This window comes from Leopardus geoffroyi, chromosome A1 (assembly GCF_018350155.1).
Source record: "Leopardus geoffroyi isolate Oge1 chromosome A1, O.geoffroyi_Oge1_pat1.0, whole genome shotgun sequence".
Lineage (NCBI taxonomy): Eukaryota > Metazoa > Chordata > Mammalia > Carnivora > Felidae > Leopardus > Leopardus geoffroyi.
This window is the reverse complement of record NC_059326.1, coordinates 192,792,389-192,802,936: the sequence shown is the minus strand read 5'-3', so window position 1 is coordinate 192,802,936 and position 10,548 is coordinate 192,792,389.

Here is a 10,548-nt window from a genome sequence, read left to right as displayed (position 1 = left end):
TATATTTTTTAAGTTTAGTTTTTTTGTTTTTTGAGAGAGAGCGCATGCATGCAGGGGAGGGGCAGAGAGAATCCCAAGCAGGGTCTGTGCCGTCAGTGCGAGCCCCACGTGGGGCTCGAGCTCATGAACCATGAGATCATGACCTGAGTAGAAATCAAGAGTCGGGCGCTTAACCCACTGAGCCACACAGGTGCCCACAGTGAATGTTTGTCTTCATCTTACTAGTTAACCAGAAGTAATACTAACTCTGAAACTTTAAACGGTATCGAAATTGACAGTGTGGTTGCCCTCCTCTCCACCCCACTCCCATTCCACTTCCTTGTGTGGAGGGTGACTTTTCAGGGGGCATTTTGGGGGCATTGTGGGTGGGGAGTCTTAGCTGTCCGTGGGAGCCCACAGGATTAGTGATGGATTGCTGCCAAAGGCCGCCATTATTTAGGTGAGTCCTGAGCTGGTTTCCTTCAGACAGCAAAGGAAGTCCTAATTTGCATACCATGTTCTCTCCATGTGAGTGTAACATAAATAGTTCTCTCCGTTCCTTTGCCTGCTGCCCTCCCATTCTTTCTCAGAGAAGCATCGGGCTGCCTGATGTCCTCTAACCCCGCACCCACTGAACCTCAAAGAGGCGCTTTGTTCCCAAGCTTCCCCTAAACTGACCTCTGCTGGAGTCCACCTCCTGTGAGGATCCGTAGACATGAGTCATGTTGGAAGGATGAACCCACGTCTTAACGTGCAGAAATTTCACTAGGAACCAGACACCCTTTATTCAAAATAGACTCTTAGAATATTGAACGTCAGATCGTCTGAAGTCCAACATTTTTGCAAGTGTGGCTCTTGCCACCTCCCGCCAAGAATCCCCTAAGAATGCCATATACAATGCCAATTCCTGGGCCTCCATCCCAGATTGTCCGAACAAAAAGTTCAGGGGCTGAATTCCAAGAATGTGAATTTTTTAATTTCCCCGAGCAAGACTTAATAAAGAATCTGGTCCAGAGGTTACAATCCAGCAGCTTCAGCCTCACTGAGAATACTTGTTAAAAGTTCCCAATGAGATCCTACTAAATGAAAATCCCCTCAAGTGGGGTCCAGGAAACCATTTTTATAAAATCTCCTAGAGCATTTGTATGCACATCCAGGTTTAAGAACCACTGAACTGAACTCTCGCCCCCAAACACACACACACACACACCCAAGACTCAGGACAAGAAAGTAACTGTGTTCCACCTGGAACAACTCAGAGGTGGCAGAGCCTGAGCAAATAGAGTGACATGCACAGCCACAGAGACACTGTTAAAATGCATCACTGGAATGGAAACTCTTCATTCTGGATAAAACCAGAATGAAAATAATCCACCGTTCCTAGCACTCTGCCTGGCATATTGGACAACATTATAAATGTCCAGAATTGAATCTTCCATTTGCTTAACAGTTTTTAGTTTATAGGGATCATTAACATCTAGAAACAATAATAGCTATCAAGTGCATTCCAGACAACACGCCGCTAGTTTTTCCTGCATTGATTCATTTCATCTCACTACAATTACATAAAATAGGAACTGTTGTTAACTCCAATTTATAGAGGTGTAAATGCAGGCTTGGAGAGGAGGAGCTTTCCCAAGTTAAAAAGCTAGAGGCACTCCTGGGATTGGGTCCAAGGGTCATCTGGTCCAAGGGACATGTCAGCATCACTGTCCAGGAAATCAGGAATGCCACACTTGGAAGGAATAGAGCCGCAGTTACCCTTGTCCAAATCAACTGAATTTACTAAACTTTAATGAGGGATTCCTAGAAGCCACTAAGACTCTAGTTAGGAAATTTAATAGGGTTTAATGGAGGTTAACAAGGTACATCCAACTTTCCAGCCAGGTTTTAACTTCCCAGAGCTGAGCGGAGATTAACAAGCCCAGGAGGTGTAAAGGCACCTGCGTGATTTAATGGGGTTAATGAAACTGTCAGAGGTTGGCCAAGAGGGACAGAGCCAGAGCATGCCGCTGTGAATGACTCGGTCTGGTTGAGGTCAAGAGACATTTACCGAATAGCTGAAGCCTGTCCTGTCCTGCCCTGGGCACCACAGGGGTAGCAGGTAAAAGAAGGCCACAAGCACCGTGCCAGCCTTGGTTAGTCCTGGTTGGTGGGATTTGGAGTTTTCCTTTCCTCTTTGTGCCTTCTTGGTGTCATCTAAATCATTTATAATGGGCATGAATCATTTTCACCAAATCTATAAAATTAAAGCAATGTTTTAAGTGCCCTCAAAGTACCTTTTCTCCACATGCATAGTTTTTAGGTCATATATTCCTCAAAGCTGTAGAAAATAGAAAAGTAAAAACAACCACAATAATACAATCTTAAATTTGGGCAGCACTTAACTGGTAAAGGGCCATCACCCATCGTCTCTGTGGGGTTTGTCACACCCTATGAAATCATGCTATACGAGGTCATACTGGTCAGTGGGAAAGCCAAAGTAAATCCTCTCTTCTGCCTCCCCGATTGGTGCAGTGTTTTCACTGAGCACCTACTATGTGACAGGCCTAATGTTAAGCACTTTACATCCCAGTACATTGCCACATAGGTGCAAAAGACTAGTCTCACGACCCTAGATGCCACTTTTGCACACCTAGATGATAACTATTATTCTATTTCCTAGTTTAGAAAGGTGAAATCACTTGTCCAAGGCCACCAGAAAGTGGTGGGGACAAGAGTCAAACACAGGTCTGTCTGACCCCAAAGTGCGGTGTGCCAAGATGCTTGCTCGTTGGACAAGCTATTGTCTCATGGGAGCATTGTTCAGAGCAGTGAAGAAGTCATATAAAAGGGAACTGGTTCTAAAAGTATAATAAATATGTCAACACTGAAAAATAACATCTAATGACATGGAAGGGCTTTCATATCAGGTTAGAAATACTAGACAGGGGCACCTGGGTGGCTCAGTCGGTTGGGCGGCCGACTTCGGCTCAGGTCATGATCTTGCAGTCCGTGAGTTCTAGCCCCGCGTCGGGCTCTGTGCTGACAGCTCAGAGCCTGGAGCCTGTTTCAGATTCTGTGTCTCCCTCTCTCTCTGACCCTCCCCTGTTCATGCTCTGTCTCTCCCTGTCTCAAAAATAAATAAATGTTAAAAAAATTTTAAAAAATAAAAGAAATACTAGACAGGTGGGGTGCCTCAGTGGCTCAGTCATCAGTTAAGCGTCTGACTCTTGATCTCAACTTGGGTCTTGATCTCAGGGTTGTGAGTTCAAGCCCACACTGGGCTCCATGCTGGACGCAGAGCCTACTTTAAAAAAGAAAAGAAAAGAAATACTAGATATGTATACTATGTAGATATATATGTATACATAATATATGAATATGAGTGATATACATATGTGGCTATGCATATGTGTACATGTTCTATGTATACATGCTATATGTGTATACACACAAATACATGTTTCTATACACACACACACACAAACACACACACACCCCTGTATCTGTGACTGTGGCCATATCTGTAGGCATATCAAAATACCTATTTACCAGCTCCATGTATAGCCATACTATAACTGTATCTATATGATTCAGAGGAAGGGGAACATAGGAAGGAAAAGGCTTTGAAAATCAAGGGAACTTCCTAGAGGAAAAGGCTCCTAAGCAGGCCCTTGAAGAAAATGCAAGGTTTCATGGGAGGCAAGGATGAGGGGCAGTCCAGCTGGGAGCCTAAAGCCCCAGATACCAGAGTGAGGAGCATGGACTTTGGAGTCACCAAACCTGCTATTACCAAAAACCACACCAAGCAGTGAAATATGGCCAAGAAAATGTTTGAGTGTCTGCTGTGTGCCCGGTGTCTGAGGGAATCTGGAAAGGGACTCCGTCCTCCGGGAGCTGGGAATTTCAGAGGAGTTCATTCTCAGGGATGGAAAGTAATCCTTCCAGTGCTGAAATCCTAGGATCTGCAGGAGAGCTTCGGAGCCTGGCACCGGCCCTTCTTCTGACAAAGGAGCTGTGCATACTGGGCTCGTGCCCTCGTAGAGAAGCCGGTGAGGCTTAGCAAATGTAATGAACTTAATTAAGCTAAGACAGCTAATGAGACTTCCTGAGGGTTCACGACGACTGGGAAGATGGGACTGTGCGAAGGGAGCAGCAGGAGGACACCTGTGCCCAACCAGACCCCTCTGAGGATCCTGCTTCGGGGATGCGGTATGCAGGGGCGGACCAGGCTTCAGGGGGAGCAGTGCAGTCAGCTGGGCAGGGGTTGGACTTTGCCGTGTCAGCAAGAAACCGCCTTAAAGTGAAACCGTTACTAATGAAGCTTAGGGGAGCCCAAAGGATGAGGACTGAGGAAAGCAACTACCGACACATCCCCAGCCTGTCTACTGGGGTTCATCTCAACTAGAAGAATTTGAGCTTCACTAAAGCCAATTGAAACGGCTACAGGGCACCTGGGTGGCTCAGCTGGTTAAGCGACCACGTTGGCTCAGGTCGTGATCTCCCGGCTCTTGAGTTCCAGCCCATGTTGGGCTCTGTGCTGACAGCTCGGAGCCTGGACTCTGCTTCAGATTCTGTGTCTTCCTCTCTCTCTCTCTCTCTCTCTCTCTCTCTCTGCCCCTTCCCCCACTTGTGCTCTGTCTCTCTCTCTCAAAAATAAAGAAACATTAAAAACATTTTTTTAATTAAAAAAAAAAAAGAAACAGTTCCAAAGAGGCTCCACCACCATCAACGGTAAAAGTATTGATTTCTGGTTGCTAGTATCATTTTCAAATGCATACTATTCTTGTTTCTAGCAAGGAATATTTCCAAAGCTGTATATGGAAAAGTGGTCAGGACATACCCGCGGGAAAAATAGCTATTATTTGTTAAACACCTACTCAGTGCTAGACACTGTGCTGGAGTATTTATATGCAGGTCATGATCCTCATATAAATCTGCAAAGAAGCGATTATTATCCTTGATTTTCTAATGGGGAAACTGAAGCTCAGAGAAGTTAGATGGCTTACCTGGGGTCTTAGGGTGAGCTGGAATTTGAACCCGTGTCAGTCTGACTCCTTGGTGCAACCTCTACTGCAGAGAGAAGTCGAATATCAACAGTGTGGGGGAGATGGGGGGGAGGCAGTAACAGCTGTTAGAACTTGAGATCCCAGAAGTCTAGGGCGTTCAGTGTAGGGGAAAAGCCCTCCGCATTAGCCCCGTGCAGTAGTGACAGAAGGGTTTGAGTTACCAAGAGAAGAGTGTTAGGTTCGGTGGCTCCTCTCCAAAGAAACAGAACAAAGTGCGTGATGCATTTTAGACTTTATACAGTAGGGAAACACAGACCCTTGCTCCAGCGTGCCTTTAGGGAAGAAGGCCTCCAAGGTCCCTGGGGAGTTAGCCTCATTCCCAGGACTCCTAGCTCTGTGAACTGTCTGGGTCCCCTTTCTGCTCCCCTGGGCTGCCAAAGGAAGTTACAAAAAAGTGTGCCTGGGACTCTGGAGCCACTGCCTAAGGGAGTCTGGAGTCCTTACTGGTGTCTGTATGCTCAACACAGAGGAAGGAGTACGGCCACCAGGTGGCGCCCGCCTCCTAGTAGCAGCCCGAGGCCCCAGGGGAAGGCTCAGGGGTATTTTCTGTCCCCTCACAGGTACCGTGTTTGGTGAGTCTTTGGGTCAAACCATTGTAAAAATCTAAACAATCAAGGCAGAAAGGGACTTAGATCTCTGGTCTGACTCGCTCGTCTTACAGAGGACACCAAGGTCCAGTGCGGGCAAGGAAATGCACAAGGTCGCACAACAGGCTAAAACCCCTTCTTTTGACCACTGGCTCTGGTGCTTTTCTACCACACTAAGTGTTGTCACACTCCCATGAACACCTCCCACACCCCACCACTGAACTTCCAGAATACTACCCTGAGGCAAGAGCTGTAACTCCAGGGGCTGGGGAAAGCCAGGCTCCTTTTCCTCTTCCCTCCATTCCCTGTCGCTTCCGAATCAGGCAGCCCAACCCCAAGTACAACACAGGCAGTAACACTAGTTCATGCTTACCACTGCCCACTCTGGGCCAGGCTGAGTGTTTTCCACTCATTATCCAGTCATTACTGAATCATCACATCTCTGTGAGCCGTCCTGCTTTCCCTTTCACAGAAGAGGGCTCTGGGTCTCAGAGAGGTTAGGACATCTGTCCAGTGCCACACAGCATATCCCACCAGCTCATCTGGTTGTGAGCACAGGCCTGGGGGTCAGTCCAGACCTCTCTGTTCACCTTGGCCCTGTCTCCTGTGCTATATTCTCTGTTTCAAAACACTTTGAAAGACCTTTTCCCATTTTAGCCTGACAAGAGTTCTGTGGATTGAGAAAAGGCATCATTAGCCCATGGTAAAGATTAGAAAACTGGGGCCCAAGATGAGTGGCCCAAGGTCACCTGACTCATGGTAGGCTTAGAGCTGGAAAGCAGGGCTTTACCCGCTGTGTGGAATACACCAAAAGACATTCCACACCTCACTGCCCAACTACAGCTCTGCTGATGTCTCCTGAACTCATGGAGCTCAGCAGCTGAAATTGCAGGCTTGGGAGACAGACGAACCTGGGTCTGCATGCCAGCCCTGGCACTCAGTTATGACTGTGCATGAGTTACCTACCCTCCATTCCAGTTAGGAAGAGTAAATGAGCCTATAGACGTTGCATACCACTGCCTGGAACACAGGAAGTGCTCAGTAAATGGTGGCTGTTTATCGATATGATTCACTAAAGCTCTGTGTTTAATGTTCCTGCTACATGAGCCTTAAGACCTGCATTGTCCAATACAGCAGCCATTAGGCGAGTGTGGTTATTGAATGCTCGGAATGTGGTCCAAACTGAGATGTGCTCTAAATATAAAATACGCCCCTGAATATGAAAAAAAAAAAAGAATGTAAACTATCTCATTAATAATTTTTAGAGTGACTACATGTTGAAATTGTATCTTAGACATATTGAATTAAATAATGTATAAAAATATAATGTTCCATTTCACCTGTTTCTTTTACTTTAAAAAAAAATTTTTAATGTTCATTTATTCTTGAGAGAGAGAGATAGAGCGTGAGCAGGAAAGGGGCAGAGAGAGAGAAGGAGACACAGAATCCGAAGCAGGCTCCAGAATCTGAGCTGTCAGCACAGAGCCCGATGCGGGGCTCAAACTCACAAACTGTGAGATCATGACCTGAGCTGAAGTCAGACGCTTAACCAACTGAACCATCCAGGGGCCCCTCTCCTATCTTTTTGTTGTTGTTGTTAATATCATTTTTGAGAGCCAGAGCTTGTGCAAGCGGGGGAGGGGCAGAGAGCGGGAGACAGAGGATCCCAGGCAGGCTCTGTGCTGATAGCACCCAGCCTGGTATGGGGCTCAAACTCACGAACCACGAGATTATGACCCAGGCCAAAGTTGGATGTTCAACCGACTGAGCCACCCAGGCGCAGTGCCTTTACCTTTTCAATGTGACTCCTAGAAAAATTATAATTACATACACGGCTCACATTTGTGGCTCACATTGTATTTCTACCATACAGCATTGCCTTCGTTTCAGGAATTCAGCTGTTGCAGCCTGCCTGCCCTGCTTTACCTTAATGATGTGGAATACAAGGGCTTTAAACCAGGAATCCACTCACTGGCTGGGTGGCCTTGGGCAAGTCATTGCGACTTTGTGCCAGTTGGAAACGCAGGTTTCCCTGCTCTCCGAAAGCAGAGCATTCCTATGACACCTTTTGTAAGCTAAAATGGCACAAGGCAAAGAAGCAATTCCTATTAAACTATGTGGGAAAAAATGTGAGCATTCCCAGACCCCAGAAATAACTTCCTAAGCTTTTGTGATACCTTAGGACACACCTTGCTAATGGATGCTCAAAATTAATAGATATAGAGCACAGATGCTCACAGACACAGTCCAAAGCTCTTGCAGCTTGATGCTGAGATGCTGGGTGTAATTCCCGGGGAAGGAGCTTGGTGGGGCCACTCTGGCTGCTGGGGGTGCACGCTGCCTGTATCACGCCTCACTGCAGAACAATCACTGAATGCAATTTTCACTTTTTGCTTTTTTTTTCATAAAAGCAAAAATTCTCAGGGCACCTGGTGGCTCAGTTCGTTAAGCATCTGACTTCGGCTCAGGTCATGATCTCACAGGTTCTTGAGTTTGAGCCTGAGTCGGGCTCTGTGCTGACAGCTCAGGGCCTGAAGTCTGCTTCAGATTCTGTGTCTCCCTCTCTGCCCCTCCCCAGCTCACACTCTGTCAAGCTATCTCTCAAAAATAAATAAGCATTAAAAAAACATTTTTTTAAAAGCAAAAATTTTCTTCTAATCTTTTGGTTAGTAGAAAACAGATATTAACATAGGTCTTTCATAAAGCAAAGTGGCAGAACACAAACTTCCGAAAAGAGGGGGATACCGCTACATCCTACCTTTCTAAAATAAGAAAACAAACTGAAATAAAATCCTCAATGCCTCACAGGCTATTGTGAGGATGAAATAAAATAATAAAAAGATCTACCGAAGACAATGTGGTCCTTTGTATGTCTTATCTCATTTAGTCCTCACACACCTCAGGAAGTTAGGGCAATGATCTCTCCCACTTCATAGGTGAGGAAACCAAAGCTGGGAAATATCCAGTCACTTTTATGGAGTCTCTTGGTCATTGTGTTGTTCTATATTCTGCGCTAGAAGCCGAAAGTAAACAAAGGGCAAAAAGACTACAACTCGCCTCCATGACCTTGGGCAAGTCCCTCTGTTCTGTGGGCCTCAGTTTCCCCTTCCTGTAAAATGAGGGAAGTGTTCGGATGGTGGGTGAGGATCTTTGAGGTCCCAGTGTTACAGGGTGGTTTGAACATTTCAGTGAAAACAGGACTTCTGGAACTCTTCGAAAGTCCGATGACTTCCATTGTCCATTCTGTGGGGGATAAATGTGCATTTCTGTTTGTTTTAATAACATTTGTAGGAGCTTTATATAGTGTCTATGTCTGCTTACATTAGACGCTGTGTATTATAGTTAAGAGTCTTTCACCATTTCCCATATAAACCTTGTTTTTTATGGGTTTGGGAGAGCTCAGCTGTAAAAACTCTCTCGGCTGAAAAAAAAAATTTTTTTTTCAAACAAATTAGGTTTAAATCAGGAGACTGGTTTCAGACACTTTAGACCTTGCATATTTTTTCTTCCCAGTCACTTTTCATTTAAAAATGAGACTGGCTGATTTCTTAGTTTCGTTTCTTTTATGGGGATTTTGCAAGACCAAAAGCTTAACTGTTGGTTGCATGGAAAGAATGGATCCAGAGCCTTTTCCAAGGGAGCCCGGGCCTGAAGTCTGCAGATGGCCTTCTAATCCTAGCTCAACCTTTGACTGGATGTGTGACCCTGAGCTGGTCATTTCACCTCTCTGGGCTTTCCTTTCTCCTGGCAGTGAGGAACAAGATCCCTGCGCTGATCCCTTCTAGTTTATGGGCAGAAGCGTATGCTCACAGAAGTGTAAGTTCCAAGGAAAGATGAATGTGCTATACAAATATCCAAGGCTGGTGCAAAGAATAACATGCTGAGTTTTTCACCAGCAGAAAATACATTCCTGGAATCAGAGTGTTCCAGTCAGGACGGGACCTAGCGGTCCAGGAGCCTGCCGCCTTCCTCATGTTATAGATGGGATCCACTCTGAGCCGGGGCGAAGGAAAAGAGCTACTAGTGAAGGCTGCAGTTAGAACCCTGATTCCTTCTCCACCCCACTTCTTTCTTTCTCCACCTTACTTTGGGGACCAAGGAAGATTCAACTGAGGAGGCTGTATTTGTATGAACACACACACACACACACACACACACACACACACACACATCCTGGAGGTGCTCTAAGATGTGGGGAAAAGCCCCATCTCTGCGTCTCTGCGGCAGCCAGAGATGCCCTTTGATCCAAGCCTATCCACCTTTTACCATCTGTGTGACTTTGAACAAAGCCCTTCACCTTTCAGTGTTCTGCTGCCTCAGTATTAACCTCATACAATCTTTGGAAATAGTACATACTAAGGGCTTAAATAATTTCCCCTACAAATTTCAGTTGTTGTGGATTACTTCATGCATTAATAAGTTTTAAATGTAAGAAAAATAAATCAATAAATGTAAGTAAAGATTATATTTACTGTGTGGAAGGCATAATAAAACTTCACAACAAATATTTACTATTGTATATTAATTGGTGATGATTATTAGAATTCTTTCTCATTCATTATATTTATACCCACAGTGCCTAGCACAAGGTGGGTGCTCGATTAATGTGCGTTGCATAAAGTGTATGAAAATTACAATGGTCACAGGAGAAATTAGAAGGAAATTGCAGCTCAATTTTTTTGTTGTAAAATACTTATTTGTTGTTTAAAAATGTAGAAAAATATACCTAAGCAGAAGGAAAAGTCAAAATTATCCTTATTCCCAAAACTCAGAGGTAGAGGTGTAAATGTTTTGATGTATATTCTTCCACTTTTTCTCCACGAATGATATTTAATTAGCTAGTTTTACATAAAGCAGGTCTCAATAAACAACCTTTAGCAACCTGGGAGGGGTTTTTTTTTTTTCTCTGCACTTAATATATCATGAACAAT